The sequence below is a fragment of the Staurois parvus genome, unplaced genomic scaffold, assembly GCF_062004578.1.
Source record: "Staurois parvus isolate SC_StPar_1 unplaced genomic scaffold, SC_StPar_1.0 ptg000662l, whole genome shotgun sequence".
Lineage (NCBI taxonomy): Eukaryota > Metazoa > Chordata > Amphibia > Anura > Ranidae > Staurois > Staurois parvus.
The window spans coordinates 894,729-911,487 of NW_028318458.1; the positions used below are offsets into that span (position 1 = coordinate 894,729).

Below are 16,759 nucleotides of genomic sequence, written 5' to 3' on the forward strand. Positions count from 1 at the left end.
CCCTCTCTCTACGCTCATTTTGAGGACAATTTATCAAAGAGTCGAAAGACATGCGAAGACTAAAAACTTGCAAACACTCACAGTCATCACTGACCGGTCATAAAAACCCAATGAAATCAACGAAGAAAACCCCAGGCGACATTAAGAATATTCCGTCCCCACCTTGCCTTCATGGAAGGAAAACAAAACAAAACAAAGGCCTACACTATGGCAGGACTGGTGGACCCAGTTTTGGTGCCGCAGATAAAACAGAAACAAATCATTGCACATTCTTACAAAGAAACAACATCCACAGTGGTTATCATACGCTGAGAGCAAACCATGAACTAAAGGCAAAGCCAAAGAGCCTCGGCTTTTCATGTGCCAAGAGAAAAGGGTGAAACTGAGAAGGACCAGAAAGATCTTTCACTCTTTTTTTGAAAAAAAAAAACCAAAAACTCTTTACATTCCTCTCTGTCTCTTCAATTTCATTCCCTGTCTTGTCCAAGTGCTGAGCAATGGGGCACATGTGCTTGCTTTCAACAAGCCTTATTGGGCTTGATATGAAATTGCTTTTGGAAATCTGGCCTTTCATTTCAAAGAGGTTGCTGCTTTTCTTCCGCTTTTCGCCACTCCTTCTATAAGATGCTGAGAGACACTATTAAAAAGCCTTTGAAACATAGCAAAGTGAAGCAAAAACACTCAATGCCCATTTCAGAAGCGGTCATTCTCCAGTTTCCCACAGTTGCTAAAAAGGGCCTAATCCACGTCAAGGCTGGGAGTCCAACGTTTGCGGGTAAAGATAGGAGGGAATGCTATTTCTTTTGGGCTTCTTTCCAAGGAAGCCAAATCCATGCACAAATCATTTCCCACCGGTAATCATGCAGTGAGGAAAAGCGGCGAAAGGGGGAAGTTAAAGTACCCGTGCTATTCAAAGGCAAAGAAAGCGTTTTGAAATCAGGGAGGACAACAAGGTGGGGACTTTTCCCATTTTTCCCACCTTTGTAAAAGCCCTTTTGGATCCTCTGTTCTGTTTTCTTTCTGTGTGATGAAAGGGAGTGAAGCCCGTGACATGGTGGATGTGTGGAAAATGCATGTGTTTTTTTCCAGGGTGAGTAGACAGTGTATGTTGCAAGCTCTGTTAGATGCAGAGTTGGCGATTTCGGCTCCTGAGGAAAATGGTGGAGGGCAAAGGAGCTTTGAAAGCTTGAGCTGCTGATGACTTTTCCCTGGATATGGCTTCTTGCAAAGCTTGAAAGATGCAGAGTAGCGGCTTTCAGCCATTAAGGACTCCAAGTGGCAGAAAAAGCCTAGAGAAGAGTGCCCCGTGTGAGGATTGAACTCACGACCTTCAGATTATGAGACTGATGCGCTACCTGCTGCGCTAACGAGGCTGCGTGCTGGAAGATGGGCACTTGTCCCCCCTGCCCACCACGCTTGGAAGACCATGGCGGTGCTAGTTTTCTTCTCGCTTTGGTTTTCTCTATTTCTCCCACATCAACCTTGGCAGTTTTCCCATATGGTCTAGCGGTTAGGATTCCTGGTTTTCACTCAGGCGGCCCGGGTTCGACTCCCGGTATGGGAAATGCAAGATATTTTAGTGACACGCTTGCTCCTGCTACTTAAACCTGCCAAACTCTTTTCCCCTTCCAACCTCAAATCATTCCCTTGTTGGCAAAGTACCAAGCAATGCAACATACATGCTCTGCTTCAACAACCCCTAGTGCTTTACTTCCAACTGCTTTACAAATCTGCCCGCATAGTCCAGCGGGTCTTGCTGCTTTGCCTCCCTCTCTCTACGCTCATTTTGAGGACAATTTATCAAAGAGTCGAAAGACATGCGAAGACTAAAAACTTGCAAACACTCACAGTCATCACTGACCGGTCATAAAAACCCAATGAAATCAACGAAGAAAACCCCAGGCGACATTAAGAATATTCCGTACCCACCTTGCCTTCATGGAAGGAAAACAAAACAAAACAAAGGCCTACACTATGGCAGGACTGGTGGACCCAGTTTTGGTGCCGCAGATAAAACAGAAACAAATCATTGCACATTCCTACAAAGAAACAACATCCACAGTGGTTATCATACGCTGAGAGCAAACCATGAACTAAAGGCAAAGCCAAAGAGCCTCGGCTTTTCATGTGCCAAGAGAAAAGGGTGAAACTGAGAAGGACCAGAAAGATCTTTCACTCTTTTTTTGAAAAAAAAAAACAAAAACTCTTTACATTCCTCTCTGTCTCTTCAATTTCATTCCCTGTCTTGTCCAAGTGCTGAGCAATGGGGCACATGTGCTTGCTTTCAACAATCCTTATTGGGCTTGATATGAAATTGCTTTTGGAAATCTGGCCTTTCATTTCAAAGAGGTTGCTGCTTTTCTTCCGCTTTTCGCCACTCCTTCTATAAGATGCTGAGAGACACTATTAAAAAGCCTTTGAAACATAGCAAAGTGAAGCAAAAACACTCAATGCCCATTTCAGAAGCGGTCCTTCTCCAGTTTCCCACAGTTGCTAAAAAGGGCCTAATCCACGTCAAGGCTGGGAGTCCAACGTTTGCGGGTAAAGATAGGAGGGAATGCTATTTCTTTTGGGCTTCTTTCCAAGGAAGCCAAATCCATGCACAAATCATTTCCCACCGGTAATCATGCAGTGAGGAAAAGCGGCGAAAGGGGAAAGTTAAAGTGCCCGTGCTGTTCAAAGGCAAAGAAAGCGTTTTGAAATCAGGGAGGACAACAAGGTGGGGACTTTTCTCATTTTTCCCACCTTTGTAAAAGCCCTTTTAAATCCTCTGTTCTGTTTTCTTTCTGTGTGATGAAAGGGAGTGAAGCCCGTGACATGGTGGATATGTGGAAAATGCATGTGTTTTTTTCCAGGGTGAGTAGACAGTGTATGTTGCAAGCTCTGTTAGATGCAGAGTTGGCGATTTCGGCTCCTGAGGAAAATGGTGGAGGGCATAGGAGCTTTGAAAGCTTGAGCTGCTGATGACTTTTCCCTGGATATGGCTTCTTGCAAAGCTTGAAAGATGCAGAGTAGCGGCTTTCAGCCATTAAGGACTCCAAGTGGCAGAAAAAGCCTAGAGAAGAGTGCCCCGTGTGAGGATCGAACTCACGACCTTCAGATTAAGAGACTGACGCGCTACCTACTGCGCTAACGAGGCTGCGTGCTGGAAGATGGGCACTTGTCCCCCCTGCCCACCACGCTTGGAAGACCATGGCGGTGCTAGTTTTCTTCTCGCTTTGGTTTTCTCTATTTCTCCCACAGCAGCCTTGGCAGTTTTCCCATATGGTCTAGCGGTTAGGATTCCTGGTTTTCACCCAGGCGGCCCGGGTTCGACTCCCGGTATGGGAAATGCAAGACATTTTAGTGACACGCTTGCTCCTGCTGCTTAAACCTGCCAAACTCTTTTCCCCTTGCAACCTCAAATCATTCCCTTGTTGGCAAAGTACCAAGCAACGCAACATACATGCTCTGCTTCAACAACCCCTAGTGCTTTACTTCCAACTGCTTTACAAATCTGCCCGCATAGTCCAGCGGGTCTTGCTGCTTTGCCTCCCTCTCTCTACGCTCATTTTGAGGACAATTTATCAAAGAGTCGAAAGACATGCGAACACTAAAAACTTGCAAACACTCACAGTCATCACTGACCGGTCCTAAAAACCCAATGAAATCAACGAAGAAAACCCCAGGCGACATTAAGAATATTCCGTCCCCACCTTGCCTTCATGGAAGGAAAACAAAACAAAACAAAGGCCTACACTATGGCAGGACTGGTGGACCCAGTTTTGGTGCCGCAGATAAAACAGAAACAAATCATTGCACATTCTTACAAAGAAACAACATCCACAGTGGTTATCATACGCTGAGAGCAAACCATGAACTAAAGGCAAAGCCAAAGAGCCTCGGCTTTTCATGTGCCAAGAGAAAAGGGTGAAACTGAGAAGGACCAGAAAGATCTTTCACTCTTTTTTTGAAAAAAAAAAACCAAAAACTCTTTACATTCCTCTCTGTCTCTTCAATTTCATTCCCTGTCTTGTCCAAGTGCTGAGCAATGGGGCACATGTGCTTGCTTTCAACAAGCCTTATTGGGCTTGATATGAAATTGCTTTTGGAAATCTGGCCTTTCATTTCAAAGAGGTTGCTGCTTTTCTTCCGCTTTTCGCCACTCCTTCTATAAGATGCTGAGAGACACTATTAAAAAGCCTTTGAAACATAGCAAAGTGAAGCAAAAACACTCAATGCCCATTTCAGAAGCGGTCCTTCTCCAGTTTCCCACAGTTGCTAAAAAGGGCCTAATCCACGTCAAGGCTGGGAGTCCAACGTTTGCGGGTAAAGATAGGAGGGAATGCTATTTCTTTTGGGCTTCTTTTCAAGGAAGCCAAATCCATGCACAAATCATTTCCCACCGGTAATCATGCAGTGAGGAAAAGCGGCAAAAGGGGGAAGTTAATGTACCCGTGCTATTCAAAGGCAAAGAAAGCGTTTTGAAATCAGGGAGGACAACAAGGTGGGGACTTTTCCCATTTTTCCATCCTTTGTAAAAGCCCTTTTGGATCCTCTGTTCTGTTTTCTTTCTGTGTGATGAAAGGGAGTGAAGCCCGTGACATGGTGGATGTGTGGAAAATGCATGTGTTTTTTTCCAGGGTGAGTAGACAGTGTATGTTGCAAGCTCTGTTAGATGCAGAGTTGGCGATTTCGGCTCCTGAGGAAAATGGTGGAGGGCAAAGGAGCTTTGAAAGCTTGAGCTGCTGATGACTTTTCCCTGGATATGGCTTCTTGCAAAGCTTGAAAGATGCAGAGTAGCGGCTTTCAGCCATTAAGGACTCCAAGTGGCAGAAAAAGCCTAGAGAAGAGTGCCTCGTGTGAGGATCGAACTCACGACCTTCAGATTATGAGACCGACGCGCTACCTACTGCGCTAACGAGGCTGCGTGCTGGAAGATGGGCACTTGTCCCCCCTGCCCACCACGCTTGGAAGACCATGGCGGTGCTAGTTTTCTTCTCGCTTTGGTTTTCTCTATTTCTCCCACAGCAGCCTTGGCAGTTTTCCCATATGGTCTAGCGGTTAGGATTCCTGGTTTTCACCCAGGCGGCCCGGGTTCGACTCCCGGTATGGGAAATGCAAGACATTTTAGTGACACGCTTGCTCCTGCTGCTTAAACCTGCCAAACTCTTTTCCCCTTGCAACCTCAAATCATTCCCTTGTTGGCAAAGTACCAAGCAACGCAACATACATGCTCTGCTTCAACAACCCCTAGTGCTTTACTTCCAACTGCTTTACAAATCTGCCCGCATAGTCCAGCGGGTCTTGCTGCTTTGCCTCCCTCTCTCTACGCTCATTTTGAGGACAATTTATCAAAGAGTCGAAAGACATGCGAACACTAAAAACTTGCAAACACTCACAGTCATCACTGACCGGTCATAAAAACCCAATGAAATCAACGAAGAAAACCCCAGGCTACATTAAGAATATTCCGTCCCCACCTTGCCTTCATGGAAGGAAAACAAAACAAAACAAAGGCCTACACTATGGCAGGACTGGTGGACCCAGTTTTGGTGCCGCAGATAAAACAGAAACAAATCATTGCACATTCTTACAAAGAAACAACATCCACAGTGGTTATCATACGCTGAGAGCAAACCATGAACTAAAGGCAAAGCCAAAGAGCCTCGGCTTTTCATGTGCCAAGAGAAAAGGGTGAAACTGAGAAGGACCAGAAAGATCTTTCACTCTTTTTTTGAAAAAAAAAAACCAAAAACTCTTTACATTCCTCTCTGTCTCTTCAATTTCATTCCCTGTCTTGTCCAAGTGCTGAGCAATGGGGCACATGTGCTTGCTTTCAACAAGCCTTATTGGGCTTGATATGAAATTGCTTTTGGAAATCTGGCCTTTCATTTCAAAGAGGTTGCTGCTTTTCTTCCGCTTTTCGCCACTCCTTCTATAAGATGCTGAGAGACCCTATTAAAGAGCCTTTGAAACATAGCAAAGTGAAGCAAAAACACTCAATGCCCATTTCAGAAGCGGTCCTTCTCCAGTTTCCCACAGTTGCTAAAAAGGGCCTAATCCACGTCAAGGCTGGGAGTCCAACGTTTGCGGGTAAAGATAGGAGGGAATGCTATTTCTTTTGGGCTTCTTTCCAAGGAAGCCAAATCCATGCACAAATCATTTCCCACCGGTAATCATGCAGTGAGGAAAAGCGGCGAAAGGGGGAAGTTAAAGTACCCGTGCTATTCAAAGGCAAAGAAAGCGTTTTGAAATCAGGGAGGACAACAAGGTGGGGACTTTTCCCATTTTTCCCACCTTTGTAAAAGCCCTTTTGGATCCTCTGTTCTGTTTTCTTTCTGTGTGATGAAAGGGAGTGAAGCCCGTGACATGGTGGATGTGTGGAAAATGCATGTGTTTTTTTCCAGGGTGAGTAGACAGTGTATGTTGCAAGCTCTGTTAGATGCAGAGTTGGCGATTTCGGCTCCTGAGGAAAATGGTGGAGGTCAAAGGAGCTTTGAAAGCATGAGCTGCTGATGACTTTTCCCTGGATATGGCTTCTTGCAAAGATTGAAAGATGCAGAGTAGCGGCTTTCAGCCATTAAGGACTCCAAGTGGCAGAAAAAGCCTAGAGAAGAGTGCCCCGTGTGAGGATCGAAGTCACGACCTTCAGATTATGAGACTGACGCGCTACCTACTGCGCTAACGAGGCTGCGTGCTGGAAGATGGGCACTTGTCCCACCTGCCCACCACGCTTGGAAGACCATGGCGTTGCTAGTTTTCTTCTCGCTTTGGTTTTCTCTATTTCTCCCACAGCAGCCTTGGCAGTTTTCCCATATGGTCTAGCGGTTAGGATTCCTGGTTTTCACCCAGGCGGCCCGGGTTTGACTCCCGGTATGGGAAATGCAAGACATTTTAGTGACACGCTTGCTCCTGCTACTTAAACCTGCCAAACTCTTTTCCCCTTGCAACCTCAAATCATTCCCTTGTTGGCAAAGTACCAAGCAACGCAACATACATGCTCTGCTTCAACAACCCCTAGTGCTTTACTTCCAACTGCTTTACAAATCTGCCCGCATAGTCCAGCGGGTCTTGCTGCTTTGCCTCCCTCTCTCTACGCTCATTTTGAGGACAATTTATCAAAGAGTCGAAAGACATGCGAAGACTAAAAACTTGCAAACACTCACAGTCATCACTGACCGGTCATAAAAACCCAATGAAATCAACGGAGAAAACCCCAGGCGACATTAAGAATATTCCGTCCCCACCTTGCCTTCATGGAAGGAAAACAAAACAAAACAAAGGCCTACACTATGGCAGGACTGGTGGACCCAGTTTTGGTGCCGCAGATAAAACAGAAACAAATCATTGCACATTCTTACAAAGAAACAACATCCACAGTGGTTATCATACGCTGAGAGCAAACCATGAACTAAAGGCAAAGCCAAAGAGCCTCGGCTTTTCATGTGCCAAGAGAAAAGGGTGAAACTGAGAAGGACCAGAAAGATCTTTCACTCTTTTTTTGAAAAAAAAAAACCAAAAACTCTTTAAATTCCTCTCTGTCTCTTCAATTTCATTCCCTGTCTTGTCCAAGTGCTGAGCAATGGGGCACATGTGCTTGCTTTCAACAAGCCTTATTGGGCTTGATATGAAATTGCTTTTGGAAATCTGGCCTTTCATTTCAAAGAGGTTGCTGCTTTTCTTCCGCTTTTCGCCACTCCTTCTATAAGATGCTGAGAGACACTATTAAAAAGCCTTTGAAACATAGCAAAGTGAAGCAAAAACACTCAATGCCCATTTCAGAAGCGGTCCTTCTCCAGTTTCCCACAGTTGCTAAAAAGGGCCTAATCCACGTCAAGGCTGGGAGTCCAACGTTTGCGGGTAAAGATAGGAGGGAATGCTATTTCTTTTGGGCTTCTTTCCAAGGAAGCCAAATCCATGCACAAATCATTTCCCACCGGTAATCATGCAGTGAGGAAAAGCGGCGAAAGGGGGAAGTTAAAGTACCCGTGCTATTCAAAGGCAAAGAAAGCGTTTTGAAATCAGGGAGGACAACAAGGTGGGGACTTTTCCCATTTTTCCCACCTTTGTAAAAGCCCTTTTGGATCCTCTGTTCTGTTTTCTTTCTGTGTGATGAAAGGGAGTGAAGCCCGTGACATGGTGGATGTGTGGAAAATGCATGTGTTTTTTTCCAGGGTGAGTAGACAGTGTATGTTGCAAGCTCTGTTAGATGCAGAGTTGGCGATTTCGGCTCCTGAGGAAAATGGTGGAGGGCAAAGGAGCTTTGAAAGCTTGAGCTGCTGATGACTTTTCCCTGGATATGGCTTCTTGCAAAGCTTGAAAGATGCAGAGTAGCGGCTTTCAGCCATTAAGGACTCCAAGTGGCAGAAAAAGCCTAGAGAAGAGTGCCCCGTGTGAGGATTGAACTCACGACCTTCAGATTATGAGACTGATGCGCTACCTGCTGCGCTAACGAGGCTGCGTGCTGGAAGATGGGCACTTGTCCCCCCTGCCCACCATGCTTGGAAGACCATGGCGGTGCTAGTTTTCTTCTCGCTTTGGTTTTCTCTATTTCTCCCACATCAACCTTGGCAGTTTTCCCATATGGTCTAGCGGTTAGGATTCCTGGTTTTCACTCAGGCGGCCCGGGTTCGACTCCCGGTATGGGAAATGCAAGATATTTTAGTGACACGCTTGCTCCTGCTACTTAAACCTGCCAAACTCTTTTCCCCTTCCAACCTCAAATCATTCCCTTGTTGGCAAAGTACCAAGCAACGCAACATACATGCTCTGCTTCAACAACCCCTAGTGCTTTACTTCCAACTGCTTTACAAATCTGCCCGCATAGTCCAGCGGGTCTTGCTGCTTTGCCTCCCTCTCTCTACGCTCATTTTGAGGACAATTTATCAAAGAGTCGAAAGACATGCGAAGACTAAAAACTTGCAAACACTCACAGTCATCACTGACCGGTCATAAAAACCCAATGAAATCAACGAAGAAAACCCCAGGCGACATTAAGAATATTCCGTACCCACCTTGCCTTCATGGAAGGAAAACAAAACAAAACAAAGGCCTACACTATGGCAGGACTGGTGGACCCAGTTTTGGTGCCGCAGATAAAACAGAAACAAATCATTGCACATTCCTACAAAGAAACAACATCCACAGTGGTTATCATACGCTGAGAGCAAACCATGAACTAAAGGCAAAGCCAAAGAGCCTCGGCTTTTCATGTGCCAAGAGAAAAGGGTGAAACTGAGAAGGACCAGAAAGATCTTTCACTCTTTTTTTGAAAAAAAAAAACCAAAAACTCTTTACATTCCTCTCTGTCTCTTCAATTTCATTCCCTGTCTTGTCCAAGTGCTGAGCAATGGGGCACATGTGCTTGCTTTCAACAATCCTTATTGGGCTTGATATGAAATTGCTTTTGGAAATCTGGCCTTTCATTTCAAAGAGGTTGCTGCTTTTCTTCCGCTTTTCGCCACTCCTTCTATAAGATGCTGAGAGACACTATTAAAAAGCCTTTGAAACATAGCAAAGTGAAGCAAAAACACTCAATGCCCATTTCAGAAGCGGTCCTTCTCCAGTTTCCCACAGTTGCTAAAAAGGGCCTAATCCACGTCAAGGCTGGGAGTCCAACGTTTGCGGGTAAAGATAGGAGGGAATGCTATTTCTTTTGGGCTTCTTTCCAAGGAAGCCAAATCCATGCACAAATCATTTCCCACCGGTAATCATGCAGTGAGGAAAAGCGGCGAAAGGGGGAAGTTAAAGTACCCGTGCTATTCAAAGGCAAAGAAAGCGTTTTGAAATCAGGGAGGACAACAAGGTGGGGACTTTTCCCATTTTTCCCACCTTTGTAAAAGCCCTTTTGGATCCTCTGTTCTGTTTTCTTTCTGTGTGATGAAAGGGAGTGAAGCCCGTGACATGGTGGATGTGTGGAAAATGCATGTGTTTTTTTCCAGGGTGAGTAGACAGTGTATGTTGCAAGCTCTGTTAGATGCAGAGTTGGCGATTTCGGCTCCTGAGGAAAATGGTGGAGGGCAAAGGAGCTTTGAAAGCTTGAGCTGCTGATGACTTTTCCCTGGATATGGCTTCTTGCAAAGCTTGAAAGATGCAGAGTAGCGGCTTTCAGCCATTAAGGACTCCAAGTGGCAGAAAAAGCCTAGAGAAGAGTGCCTCGTGTGAGGATCGAACTCACGACCTTCAGATTATGAGACTGATGCGCTACCTACTGCGCTAACGAGGCTGCGTGCTGGAAGATGGGCACTTGTCCCCCCTGCCCACCACGCTTGGAAGACCATGGCGGTGCTAGTTTTCTTCTCGCTTTGGTTTTCTCTATTTCTCCCACAGCAGCCTTGGCAGTTTTCCCATATGGTCTAGCGGTTAGGATTCCTGGTTTTCACCCAGGCGGCCCGGGTTCGACTCCCGGTATGGGAAATGCAAGACATTTTAGTGACACGCTTGCTCCTGCTGCTTAAACCTGCCAAACTCTTTTCCCCTTGCAACCTCAAATCATTCCCTTGTTGGCAAAGTACCAAGCAACGCAACATACATGCTCTGCTTCAACAACCCCTAGTGCTTTACTTCCAACTGCTTTACAAATCTGCCCGCATAGTCCAGCGGGTCTTGCTGCTTTGCCTCCCTCTCTCTACGCTCATTTTGAGGACAATTTATCAAAGAGTCGAAAGACATGCGAACACTAAAAACTTGCAAACACTCACAGTCATCACTGACCGGTCATAAAAACCCAATGAAATCAACGAAGAAAACCCCAGGCGACATTAAGAATATTCCGTCCCCACCTTGCCTTCATGGAAGGAAAACAAAACAAAACAAAGGCCTACACTATGGCAGGACTGGTGGACCCAGTTTTGGTGCCGCAGATAAAACAGAAACAAATCATTGCACATTCTTACAAAGAAACAACATCCACAGTGGTTATCATACGCTGAGAGCAAACCATGAACTAAAGGCAAAGCCAAAGAGCCTCGGCTTTTCATGTGCCAAGAGAAAAGGGTGAAACTGAGAAGGACCAGAAAGATCTTTCACTCTTTTTTTGAAAAAAAAAAACCAAAAACTCTTTACATTCCTCTCTGTCTCTTCAATTTCATTCCCTGTCTTGTCCAAGTGCTGAGCAATGGGGCACATGTGCTTGCTTTCAACAAGCCTTATTGGGCTTGATATGAAATTGCTTTTGGAAATCTGGCCTTTCATTTCAAAGAGGTTGCTGCTTTTCTTCCGCTTTTCGCCACTCCTTCTATAAGATGCTGAGAGACCCTATTAAAGAGCCTTTGAAACATAGCAAAGTGAAGCAAAAACACTCAATGCCCATTTCAGAAGCGGTCCTTCTCCAGTTTCCCACAGTTGCTAAAAAGGGCCTAATCCACGTCAAGGCTGGGAGTCCGACGTTTGCGGGTAAAGATAGGAGGGAATGCTATTTCTTTTGGGCTTCTTTCCAAGGAAGCCAAATCCATGCACAAATCATTTCCCACCGGTAATCATGCAGTGAGGAAAAGCGGCGAAAGGGGGAAGTTAAAGTACCCGTGCTATTCAAAGGCAAAGAAAGCGTTTTGAAATCAGGGAGGACAACAAGGTGGGGACTTTTCCCATTTTTCCCACCTTTGTAAAAGCCCTTTTGGATCCTCTGTTCTGTTTTCTTTCTGTGTGATGAAAGGGAGTGAAGCCCGTGACATGGTGGATGTGTGGAAAATGCATGTGTTTTTTTCCAGGGTGAGTAGACAGTGTATGTTGCAAGCTCTGTTAGATGCAGAGTTGGCGATTTCGGCTCCTGAGGAAAATGGTGGAGGGCAAAGGAGCTTTGAAAGCTTGAGCTGCTGATGACTTTTCCCTGGATATGGCTTCTTGCAAAGCTTGAAAGATGCAGAGTAGCGGCTTTCAGCCATTAAGGACTCCAAGTGGCAGAAAAAGCCTAGAGAAGAGTGCCCCGTGTGAGGATTGAACTCACGACCTTCAGATTATGAGACTGATGCGCTACCTGCTGCGCTAACGAGGCTGCGTGCTGGAAGATGGGCACTTGTCCCCCCTGCCCACCACGCTTGGAAGACCATGGCGGTGCTAGTTTTCTTCTCGCTTTGGTTTTCTCTATTTCTCCCACATCAACCTTGGCAGTTTTCCCATATGGTCTAGCGGTTAGGATTCCTGGTTTTCACTCAGGCGGCCCGGGTTCGACTCCCGGTATGGGAAATGCAAGATATTTTAGTGACACGCTTGCTCCTGCTACTTAAACCTGCCAAACTCTTTTCCCCTTCCAACCTCAAATCATTCCCTTGTTGGCAAAGTACCAAGCAATGCAACATACATGCTCTGCTTCAACAACCCCTAGTGCTTTACTTCCAACTGCTTTACAAATCTGCCCGCATAGTCCAGCGGGTCTTGCTGCTTTGCCTCCCTCTCTCTACGCTCATTTTGAGGACAATTTATCAAAGAGTCGAAAGACATGCGAAGACTAAAAACTTGCAAACACTCACAGTCATCACTGACCGGTCATAAAAACCCAATGAAATCAACGAAGAAAACCCCAGGCGACATTAAGAATATTCCGTACCCACCTTGCCTTCATGGAAGGAAAACAAAACAAAACAAAGGCCTACACTATGGCAGGACTGGTGGACCCAGTTTTGTGCCGCAGATAAAACAGAAACAAATCATTGCACATTCCTACAAAGAAACAACATCCACAGTGGTTATCATACGCTGAGAGCAAACCATGAACTAAAGGCAAAGCCAAAGAGCCTCGGCTTTTCATGTGCCAAGAGAAAAGGGTGAAACTGAGAAGGACCAGAAAGATCTTTCACTCTTTTTTTGAAAAAAAAAAACCAAAAACTCTTTACATTCCTCTCTGTCTCTTCAATTTCATTCCCTGTCTTGTCCAAGTGCTGAGCAATGGGGCACATGTGCTTGCTTTCAACAATCCTTATTGGGCTTGATATGAAATTGCTTTTGGAAATCTGGCCTTTCATTTCAAAGAGGTTGCTGCTTTTCTTCCGCTTTTCGCCACTCCTTCTATAAGATGCTGAGAGACACTATTAAAAAGCCTTTGAAACATAGCAAAGTGAAGCAAAAACACTCAATGCCCATTTCAGAAGCGGTCCTTCTCCAGTTTCCCACAGTTGCTAAAAAGGGCCTAATCCACGTCAAGGCTGGGAGTCCAACGTTTGCGGGTAAAGATAGGAGGGAATGCTATTTCTTTTGGGCTTCTTTCCAAGGAAGCCAAATCCATGCACAAATCATTTCCCACCGGTAATCATGCAGTGAGGAAAAGCGGCGAAAGGGGGAAGTTAAAGTACCCGTGCTATTCAAAGGCAAAGAAAGCGTTTTGAAATCAGGGAGGACAACAAGGTGGGGACTTTTCCCATTTTTCCCACCTTTGTAAAAGCCCTTTTGGATCCTCTGTTCTGTTTTCTTTCTGTGTGATGAAAGGGAGTGAAGCCCGTGACATGGTGGATGTGTGGAAAATGCATGTGTTTTTTTCCAGGGTGAGTAGACAGTGTATGTTGCAAGCTCTGTTAGATGCAGAGTTGGCGATTTCGGCTCCTGAGGAAAATGGTGGAGGGCAAAGGAGCTTTGAAAGCTTGAGCTGCTGATGACTTTTCCCTGGATATGGCTTCTTGCAAAGCTTGAAAGATGCAGAGTAGCGGCTTTCAGCCATTAAGGACTCCAAGTGGCAGAAAAAGCCTAGAGAAGAGTGCCTCGTGTGAGGATCGAACTCACGACCTTCAGATTATGAGACTGATGCGCTACCTACTGCGCTAACGAGGCTGCGTGCTGGAAGATGGGCACTTGTCCCCCCTGCCCACCACGCTTGGAAGACCATGGCGGTGCTAGTTTTCTTCTCGCTTTGGTTTTCTCTATTTCTCCCACAGCAGCCTTGGCAGTTTTCCCATATGGTCTAGCGCTTAGGATTCCTGGTTTTCACCCAGGCGGCCCGGGTTCGACTCCCGGTATGGGAAATGCAAGACATTTTAGTGACACGCTTGCTCCTGCTGCTTAAACCTGCCAAACTCTTTTCCCCTTGCAACCTCAAATCATTCCCTTGTTGGCAAAGTACCAAGCAACGCAACATACATGCTCTGCTTCAACAACCCCTAGTGCTTTACTTCCAACTGCTTTACAAATCTGCCCGCATAGTCCAGCGGGTCTTGCTGCTTTGCCTCCCTCTCTCTACGCTCATTTTGAGGACAATTTATCAAAGAGTCGAAAGACATGCGAACACTAAAAACTTGCAAACACTCACAGTCATCACTGACCGGTCATAAAAACCCAATGAAATCAACGAAGAAAACCCCAGGCGACATTAAGAATATTCCGTCCCCACCTTGCCTTCATGGAAGGAAAACAAAACAAAACAAAGGCCTACACTATGGCAGGACTGGTGGACCCAGTTTTGGTGCCGCAGATAAAACAGAAACAAATCATTGCACATTCTTACAAAGAAACAACATCCACAGTGGTTATCATACGCTGAGAGCAAACCATGAACTAAAGGCAAAGCCAAAGAGCCTCGGCTTTTCATGTGCCAAGAGAAAAGGGTGAAACTGAGAAGGACCAGAAAGATCTTTCACTCTTTTTTGAAAAAAAAAAACCAAAAACTCTTTACATTCCTCTCTGTCTCTTCAATTTCATTCCCTGTCTTGTCCAAGTGCTGAGCAATGGGGCACATGTGCTTGCTTTCAACAAGCCTTATTGGGCTTGATATGAAATTGCTTTTGGAAATCTGGCCTTTCATTTCAAAGAGGTTGCTGCTTTTCTTCCGCTTTTCGCCACTCCTTCTATAAGATGCTGAGAGACACTATTAAAAAGCCTTTGAAACATAGCAAAGTGAAGCAAAAACACTCAATGCCCATTTCAGAAGCGGTCCTTCTCCAGTTTCCCACAGTTGCTAAAAAGGGCCTAATCCACGTCAAGGCTGGGAGTCCAACGTTTGCGGGTAAAGATAGGAGGGAATGCTATTTCTTTTGGGCTTCTTTCCAAGGAAGCCAAATCCATGCACAAATCATTTCCCACCGGTAATCATGCAGTGAGGAAAAGCGGCGAAAGGGGGAAGTTAAAGTGCCCGTGCTGTTCAAAGGCAAAGAAAGCGTTTTGAAATCAGGGAGGACAACAAGGTGGGGACTTTTCCCATTTTTCCCACCTTTGTAAAAGCCCTTTTGGATCCTCTGTTCTGTTTTCTTTCTGTGTGATGAAAGGGAGTGAAGCCCGTGACATGGTGGATGTGTGGAAAATGCATGTGTTTTTTTCCAGGGTGAGTAGACAGTGTATGTTGCAAGCTCTGTTAGATGCAGAGTTGGCGATTTCGGCTCCTGAGGAAAATGGTGGAGGGCAAAGGAGCTTTGAAAGCTTGAGCTGCTGATGACTTTTCCCTGGATATGGCTTCTTGCAAAGCTTGAAAGATGCAGAGTAGCGGCTTTCAGCCATTAAGGACTCCAAGTGGCAGAAAAAGCCTAGAGAAGAGTGCCCCGTGTGAGGATCAAAGTCACGACCTTCAGATTATGAGACTGACGCGCTACCTACTGCGCTAACGAGGCTGCGTGCTGGAAGATGGGCACTTGTCCCCCCTGCCCACCACGCTTGGAAGACCATGGCGGTGCTAGTTTTCTTCTCGCTTTGGTTTTCTCTATTTCTCCCACAGCAGCCTTGGCAGTTTTCCCATATGGTCTAGCGGTTAGGATTCCTGGTTTTCACCCAGGCGGCCCGGGTTCGACTCCCGGTATGGGAAATGTAAGACATTTTAGTGACACGCTTGCTCCTGCTGCTTAAACCTGCCAAACTCTTTTCCCCTTGCGACCTCAAATCATTCCCTTGTTGGCAAAGTACCAAGCAACGCAACATACATGCTCTGCTTCAACAACCCCTAGTGCTTTACTTCCAACTGCTTTACAAATCTGCCCGCATAGTCCAGCGGGTCTTGCTGCTTTGCCTCCCTCTCTCTACGCTCATTTTGAGGACAATTTATCAAAGAGTCGAAACACATGCGAAGACTAAAAACTTGCAAACACTCACAGTCATCACTGACCGGTCATAAAAACCCAATGAAATCAACGAAGAAAACCCCAGGCGACATTAAGAATATTCCGTCCCCACCTTGCCTTCATGGAAGGAAAACAAAACAAAACAAAGGCCTACACTATGGCAGGACTGGTGGACCCAGTTTTGGTGCCGCAGATAAAACAGAAACAAATCATTGCACATTCTTACAAAGAAACAACATCCACAGTGGTTATCATACGCTGAGAGCAAACCATGAACTAAAGGCAAAGCCAAAGAGCCTCGGCTTTTCATGTGCCAAGAGAAAAGGGTGAAACTGAGAAGGACCAGAAAGATCTTTCACTCTTTTTTTGAAAAAAAAAAACCAAAAACTCTTTACATTCCTCTCTGTCTCTTCAATTTCATTCCCTGTCTTGTCCAAGTGCTGAGCAATGGGGCACATGTGCTTGCTTTCAACAAGCCTTATTGGGCTTGATATGAAATTGCTTTTGGAAATCTGGCCTTTCATTTCAAAGAGGTTGCTGCTTTTCTTCCGCTTTTCGCCACTCCTTCTATAAGATGCTGAGAGACCCTATTAAAGAGCCTTTGAAACATAGCAAAGTGAAGCAAAAACACTCAATGCCCATTTCAGAAGCGGTCCTTCTCCAGTTTCCCACAGTTGCTAAAAAGGGCCTAATCCACGTCAAGGCTGGGAGTCCGACGTTTGCGGGTAAAGATAGGAGGGAATGCTATTTCTTTTGGGCTTCTTTCCAAGGAAGCCAAATCCATGCACAAATCATTTCCCACCGGTAAT

At 45.6% G+C, this 16,759-nt stretch overlaps 17 non-coding genes across 17 annotated transcripts; 9 read left to right on the plus strand and 8 right to left on the minus strand.

Moving 5' to 3' along the window:
* Positions 1-1,300: 1,300 nt before the first annotated feature.
* Positions 1,301-1,373, minus strand: TRNAM-CAU (transfer RNA methionine (anticodon CAU)). The gene has a single exon. It is a non-coding gene; the product is annotated as a tRNA-Met (tRNA).
* Positions 1,374-1,492: 119 nt separating this feature from the next.
* TRNAE-UUC (transfer RNA glutamic acid (anticodon UUC)) lies at positions 1,493-1,564 on the plus strand. The gene has a single exon. It is a non-coding gene; the product is annotated as a tRNA-Glu (tRNA).
* Positions 1,565-3,258: 1,694 nt separating this feature from the next.
* On the plus strand, positions 3,259-3,330 carry TRNAE-UUC (transfer RNA glutamic acid (anticodon UUC)). Its single transcript has one exon. It is a non-coding gene; the product is annotated as a tRNA-Glu (tRNA).
* A 1,503-nt stretch (positions 3,331-4,833) lies between these two features.
* TRNAM-CAU (transfer RNA methionine (anticodon CAU)) lies at positions 4,834-4,906 on the minus strand. Its single transcript has one exon. It is a non-coding gene; the product is annotated as a tRNA-Met (tRNA).
* A 119-nt stretch (positions 4,907-5,025) lies between these two features.
* On the plus strand, positions 5,026-5,097 carry TRNAE-UUC (transfer RNA glutamic acid (anticodon UUC)). Its single transcript has one exon. It is a non-coding gene; the product is annotated as a tRNA-Glu (tRNA).
* Positions 5,098-6,600: 1,503 nt separating this feature from the next.
* On the minus strand, positions 6,601-6,673 carry TRNAM-CAU (transfer RNA methionine (anticodon CAU)). Its single transcript has one exon. It is a non-coding gene; the product is annotated as a tRNA-Met (tRNA).
* Positions 6,674-6,792: 119 nt separating this feature from the next.
* On the plus strand, positions 6,793-6,864 carry TRNAE-UUC (transfer RNA glutamic acid (anticodon UUC)). Its single transcript has one exon. It is a non-coding gene; the product is annotated as a tRNA-Glu (tRNA).
* A 1,503-nt stretch (positions 6,865-8,367) lies between these two features.
* Positions 8,368-8,440, minus strand: TRNAM-CAU (transfer RNA methionine (anticodon CAU)). Its single transcript has one exon. It is a non-coding gene; the product is annotated as a tRNA-Met (tRNA).
* A 119-nt stretch (positions 8,441-8,559) lies between these two features.
* TRNAE-UUC (transfer RNA glutamic acid (anticodon UUC)) lies at positions 8,560-8,631 on the plus strand. The gene has a single exon. It is a non-coding gene; the product is annotated as a tRNA-Glu (tRNA).
* A 1,503-nt stretch (positions 8,632-10,134) lies between these two features.
* On the minus strand, positions 10,135-10,207 carry TRNAM-CAU (transfer RNA methionine (anticodon CAU)). Its single transcript has one exon. It is a non-coding gene; the product is annotated as a tRNA-Met (tRNA).
* Positions 10,208-10,326: 119 nt separating this feature from the next.
* On the plus strand, positions 10,327-10,398 carry TRNAE-UUC (transfer RNA glutamic acid (anticodon UUC)). The gene has a single exon. It is a non-coding gene; the product is annotated as a tRNA-Glu (tRNA).
* Positions 10,399-11,901: 1,503 nt separating this feature from the next.
* TRNAM-CAU (transfer RNA methionine (anticodon CAU)) lies at positions 11,902-11,974 on the minus strand. The gene has a single exon. It is a non-coding gene; the product is annotated as a tRNA-Met (tRNA).
* Positions 11,975-12,093: 119 nt separating this feature from the next.
* On the plus strand, positions 12,094-12,165 carry TRNAE-UUC (transfer RNA glutamic acid (anticodon UUC)). Its single transcript has one exon. It is a non-coding gene; the product is annotated as a tRNA-Glu (tRNA).
* Positions 12,166-13,667: 1,502 nt separating this feature from the next.
* TRNAM-CAU (transfer RNA methionine (anticodon CAU)) lies at positions 13,668-13,740 on the minus strand. Its single transcript has one exon. It is a non-coding gene; the product is annotated as a tRNA-Met (tRNA).
* A 119-nt stretch (positions 13,741-13,859) lies between these two features.
* Positions 13,860-13,931, plus strand: TRNAE-UUC (transfer RNA glutamic acid (anticodon UUC)). The gene has a single exon. It is a non-coding gene; the product is annotated as a tRNA-Glu (tRNA).
* A 1,502-nt stretch (positions 13,932-15,433) lies between these two features.
* Positions 15,434-15,506, minus strand: TRNAM-CAU (transfer RNA methionine (anticodon CAU)). The gene has a single exon. It is a non-coding gene; the product is annotated as a tRNA-Met (tRNA).
* A 119-nt stretch (positions 15,507-15,625) lies between these two features.
* On the plus strand, positions 15,626-15,697 carry TRNAE-UUC (transfer RNA glutamic acid (anticodon UUC)). Its single transcript has one exon. It is a non-coding gene; the product is annotated as a tRNA-Glu (tRNA).
* The last annotated feature ends 1,062 nt before the right edge of the window (positions 15,698-16,759 follow it).